Consider the following 6599-nt stretch of genomic DNA (forward strand, 5'->3'; position numbering starts at 1 on the left):
AACTTACTAAAGCTTTAAATACAAATTCTGATACAGTAAAATTTCTGATTTAGTCAGTTAGTATAAAGATAAGCCGATTTATTATAAATCAGTTAATAGAAACACACTATTATTATTGTAAATAATCTTTATAAAGGGTGAAGAACAGTAGAATAATTCTAAGAGTTGGATTGAGTTATCTTATGTAAATGAAGAATAGAATTCTTCAATAAATGGAAGAATAAATATGCATATATACTACTTACAAGTAGGTGGGGGTGATTTAATAAATTATTATCCTGACAAGGCTTATCATTATGGAACGATATTCCAACTGTTAAAGCATATACTATCTTTTCATGTTTGACTCACCCTTTGATAATTTGTCATAAAGTATAAGCAGAGCATCAATAGTGACTGTATTTTACAGTTATCTGTATATTTATAACTGAATTGATCAATAGTTTTGCATCGCGGAATTACTTTGGTGAAAAATCCATTGAAAACCAGGAATCAGTGTGCAACTGTCTCGTCCTAATATAAAACCCCCCAGCAGTGAACTTACAAGAATACACTACGGGTCAAGCGAAGAAAAAGGGCCCTCAGCAAACCCACAACCTTTAGATTATTGAGGAACATATATATCTTGTGATCTTGAGACTGTTTTCATTATCTAGGTAGATGAAGGATATGAATGTTCTTCATTTGTGTGAGATAGATAGTTCTTCACCGCATTTACTTCGTTAGTAATCATCATTTTTGTGTGAGGGATGAGATACCGCCTAAACACATAAAACGAGCCAGGTGGTTTTCTTGAGGCACAATCTCCCACGTCTATGACAAACATGTCTAATTCACTAGATAGTAAATTAGCATCTAGAGAAGGAATCCTAAGCTATGTGGTAATTAAATAGATCATCACGTCTTCTATTCCTTTGTTATTCTGGAGTCTATGTGTACTAGTGGTGTGAAATCAGGGTTTTCTAGCCCTCCTACAGAAAACGTTTTGTATCCAACATCCCAGTTTAAGTGTCGAAAATCCATTCAAACTCTCACCATTTTGTTTGGAAAACCCCTATCACACAAGGGCAAAGAGTTAGGCTTGATCCCCTGTAAGAGGCTGTAAACTTTATTTTTTGTGAGAACATAAGGAGAGGGAGATAGACTCTTTCCACCGGTCATATCAAGTCGCCAGAAGGAAAAAGATATCCAGATTGAACAGCTATAATGTTAAGACTGTTTGAAAAAAAAACGAACTGGCGATAGAAATAAGTGAATTGATTGCTTACTATTAATGAACCCTTTGTTCAATGTTGAAACTCCATGTAATTTTAGGATTTCCCGTTTATTTATCATGATATTAGCTTAGCTTGTTTTAGAATTCAGTAGTGGTTATCAGGAGTCAATAATACTTATACTTTTGAAATAATTTCAATTCGGCAAACTTATAACACTAAGTAATACCATGTTTTATTCTAGATCCACACAGAATCATCTATACTTAATAAGTGAAATCCATTATAATATATCAGTAGTTTATATGTAAGACTTCAATCAATTCAGAATATTACACGACTATCATCCAATGCCATTGGTCGACATGATTGCTTCTACTAATCGCAGTCTGTCATTAGAACTCCGAAAATTTGCTCTCAAAATAAGCCACTCGGAAACTCATTTCAAAGAAAACCGTTAGCTTCATCTGATCGGAGGCTAAGCTTATTTCAATGTCATTTAATCAAATGAGTTATCATTTTTTTGCATGAACTCATTTACTATGCTATAAAATTTATTAAAATGGATCCTTAGTTTCCTATGTAGAACAGGCTAGATAGTGGATAAAATGAGTTGAATTTTTCAAATTTGACTGTATTTTTCTTCTCAAGAGTTATTCTTAGACTAAACGACTGAAATTTATAGTTTTTATCAGCATGATAAACAAAACTATACGTCTCAAATTCTGAGAAACAGGTATTTAAACGATATTTCTTGTATAGATAATAATTCCATATATTTCCTGTTGGTTATCTAACACTGATAGGTTTGATGAAAATAACATCATTTGTTATACTTTTTGGATAATTTTTTGATGAATTGTGACATTATATTAAACTTTTAAAGATTCCAGAGCATTCTTAAGGGTTTAGAAGTAAGACAATTAAACTCAATCAGTATGAGACCTTGGACTTAGGTGTCGTGACTATTGACACTTGGAAGTGAAACTGGTTTGAAAATCAAACGATACCTGAATCTTTTCAGGGACTGGAATCTCCGCCATTAGGTACCATACGGCTAGTCTTTTGGTCTAACTGGTTCAAGTGCATTAATTAACTGTGTCACAACCCAGTGTTAAGTTGCTTAGATTTACGACAAACATTCAATGTGTCTGATATACGTCATTTGACACAAAAATCTAGACACTTTGATTCTGGTTACTATTCAGTGGAAGTTTTGAATATACATGGGGCGTTTTACAACTAACTAACAGTAATTTTATATTTTTTCCTAGTTGAACTCACAAACTAACTTATTTAATACACATTAAAATTGCCAGATTTTCACATTTAGTCTGTTTATGTTTATATGTGAAAAGAAACGAAGAATTGTGAAACGTTTGGAGAGTAGAAACAGATGTGGAATGGGCTATTTAACCAGTTTTTGTAGTGTATAAATTTGTTTGTTAAAGGATGTTATACAGAAATAGTCTAAAAATTCTCTCTTGAAATGATCATTTATTTGATGTCAAAGAGTTGTGTGACAAGTAAATTTATCAAGAAAATAATCCTTGCATGTGTCTATTTAAGTTAAACCTTGTCAATTTAGTTAATGTTTTTTCAAAACTCGTTAAACTGCGACTCAATTTTTCTAATACTAGCCACAAATGATATCAAATAGGATAATATCGAAAAATCCACACAAGAAGCATATATGTTAGTAAAAGCTAATAATCTCTACTGATGATTCCAATCCTAGGACCAAAAAACTGTCTAGTATTTCTTAATCTACAACAGTTTGTTATCTGAAGTTATTCCGTAATATAATCTGACAAAATTCAACAGTCTTTATAACCCTTTATACAAAAATTTGGTCATGCGCTCAATAGTGACAAACTTTGAAAAGTAAATTCTGAAATTCTATGTAAAAAAAAACAAACTGGAGTCCAACCACTCTAGGAGTGAGACAACTGTCAATGATGATTGAAGATAATATCGCAAATAGACTGAAGTTAGAAATTTGAACCATTAAACGACAACCCAATGATCTTAAGGTTGGACTTATATATATAGTTCAATCACTTCTATTTAGCCTATCGAATTCTGTTGTTAATAGATTGGATATACATTAAATAATTTATTAACAATCATATTTTGAAAATATTTTATTCATTTCATAATGCTGGTAGAGTGACATTTATTTATTTACCAATTAAAAATTAAATTAAAACTGATTCTATCTCATTATCGAATAATCAATCAATTAAATTTTTGTCCAGAGCAAATCTAACATTCCACTTGGTAACCTGGTCCAAGTTTTCTTCAAGAAAATATAGACTGGTAGGTCCTGGGTTCGAATCTTACGAGGCGGGATCGTGGATGCGCACTGCTAAGGAGTCCCACAATAGGACGAAACGGCCGTCCAGTGCTTTCAGGTTTTCCACGGTGGTCTAGCTTCAATTGACTCATGACTTCAACTATATATGGAAAATATAAATTTTTTTTGATAGGTGGATTTATTTGTTCCTACCATTTATCGATTGTTGTTGTTTTCTTCTTTTTTTATTTCTCAAAAGAAGATCAGAATTGATCAAATTTAGAAAATATTAAAACCTTTCATAGAATAATAAAACTTTAATAGGTAAGTTTAATTTAGTTGAAAATTATTTTTTCAGATTATTTATTCTATTTTGTTTTTCGATTATTGATTTTTATAGGTAATTGTTGATAATTTTCTGATAAAAAAATTTATTTATTTATTTTTATTCAAACACATAAATATTGGTACAAAGGGGCACCAAATATATATGCGCCACACAAATCTCATTTGATTTGTATGAGGACTGGAATACTACCGCCCAGGTGCCCAAACTGAGGCAGGTGGTTTTCTTAGGGAGCCACACCCGGAGTCTTTGACCTGAAGGTCTGATCCACAAGGCAGTGGAACATCGTAAGGAGATGCAGTCTCATGGTAGCCGGTGACCAACAATTGATTCATACACCATTTGTTCCCTCAGGATACTGGAGCCCATGTGCACCATTGGTTTGGAATCAGGGTTTTCCAACTCACCTAGGGGGACTTTCCCTGTCCACCAACACGATTAACGCGCCGGAAATTCGCTTTCCGTTCTCTCGATTTCGTGAACAACACCCCCACCCTGAGAAGGCGGTGAGTAGGACTTCCCTGGCAGAGGATATATTTGCGTGGCCATGTGAGAGCATTTGGAGAGGGAGAACGGACTCTCCCCACTATCGGCCATACCAGGGCATTTGGGGGCAATAAAAAAATACTAATTGAGTACAGAAATAATATTTTTCAGTTAATTCTCTAACATGTTACCAGGCTAATATACGTAGGTTGTTCAATGAAATATAGAATTGATATCAATGTAAAGATAGATCAACTTAAAAAATTTATTTCAATATATTTCCTGAATAGATGTAAAGGAAATTAATTTATTAGGACAGATGACTCTAGGAAAAAGTTAACCATTGTCTTTCAATGTTGCAGACGGAATGAAGTTGAACTTTAACACCCTTAGATGCTGGGGCAATTGTCTACGGGTTAAGTGTTCGCACACGAGACCGAATGTCCTGGATTTGTTTCCTTGTGTATGATAGTGGATGTGCACTGCTGAAAAGTCCTATACTAAGACGAAATGTTCATCCAGTGCTTTCTAGTTTTAAATGGTGGTCCAACTTAGAAAAGGTTCATGATTTCAATAAAGTTCAATAACCTGATAATTAAAAATTAGGACTGAAAAGATTGAACGTAGTGAACTACCAACTAAATCTCAAGTTAGTTCGTAAAAAATCCCTACAAATAGCGTGAAAGATTTTTGCTATAATGAAATTGGAAAACGATTTGCTGAAATTGAACATGTTGATATGAAAGATTATGTGTTCTCCATGGATTTGTGAAGAAATCCAAATAAGTTTCGGATTTGCGGGTAGTGACACGAAATTATTGTTAAAAAAGCGAAAATATTGTGGCCTTACTATGTAACTTTCCTTGAGTCTCAATGGTTGTTCAAATTATATTACCTTGTAACTTCGATGATAAATACTTTCCTCTCCTTAGAAAAAGCGAATAGACTCTTAAGCATTGTTGCTAACTTTACTAGCTTTGACGGACAATACTAGCTGAAGGGATTTGGTCAAGTATCATACCCATGCATTTGTCACATCCTACGTGAGGCATTTCTCTCCCTCTTTCTTCTCAGATTAGTAGTAACACATTTTCTCTTTCCGTACCTAACCTAAAATATATTGTTTCTCCTGACCACAATCACCTTTCTTGTTTGCCCTAAAATCATAAATCTTACGATATCTGGAAACTAGCATTGTCAGATTCTGTTGCATCCAAATTATCTTTATAACAATTAGCAGCACTAGATTGTATTATATGGTATTCGAAGTTGATTTTCATTAGCTGGATAGTATTCTGTTTGTAGTCTTAATGACCATGATGAAACTTGCTAGTTACTACATCTTTATATGAAGTGTACGAGTATTATAATTAATCACGAAAGCGCGATCATTCTTTAATTATGTCATTTACATTCGTTCTAAGTACTTTACTTAGTTAAGTGTAATTTGTATTCATATATTTATTTGAGTTCATACTAGATTCACTATGAATGATATCTAATTTATGATACTTTAAGACTTAGAAATGAAGAATGAAATTCTGTAACTGCAGTCGTGTGAACAAAATCTTATGCTTCATACAATCATTCTCAACTCAGGATTGTAATTTACTAGAGAGATACCGTACATATTAAACACTATCTTAAACATAAAATAGTGTTTTCATTAAATTAAATAAATGATAGAACAACTGTTGAATCGTTTAGGAAGAGTGCAATCAATGCTTCTAGCATGTGATTTATTTCATGACAAATTATTCAATTATAATGACAACGGAATTCCTATTTGAATTAATGGAGACGAAGAAGAAATCGAGGTAACTAGCCAAAATCTAGTCAAATACTGATCTATGTTATTACTAGTCTGTCAAAGTAAGTTATTAACATGACTCTCTAAGAGATACATATTCTGTCACACTTTTATTAGGTACTTCTTTAGTGAGGTAAACCCACTAGTTATCAGTCAGATTTAACTGATACAAACCTGGTGATTGGTATGAGTGATATAATTTCTAGGAGCAATGATATCAAATTTACTTTGTGAAGGCTTAAATTATAGTGCCATTGACATTCGTGACTAAATTTTGATCAGTCTTAGCTGATATATATGCACCCTGTGTGAATTCCTTTGATATAACCATTCTGTTACAAGTTTCATAGAAGAAATAGGTTCTAAGAGGCTGACACTAATCCATAAGAGGGTAATGGAAAATGTAAAAATGAAATAAAAAATCCGAAAATTTTAAATGGTAAAAGA

Source organism: Schistosoma mansoni, chromosome 1, assembly GCF_000237925.1.
Source record: "Schistosoma mansoni strain Puerto Rico chromosome 1, complete genome".
Lineage (NCBI taxonomy): Eukaryota > Metazoa > Platyhelminthes > Trematoda > Strigeidida > Schistosomatidae > Schistosoma > Schistosoma mansoni.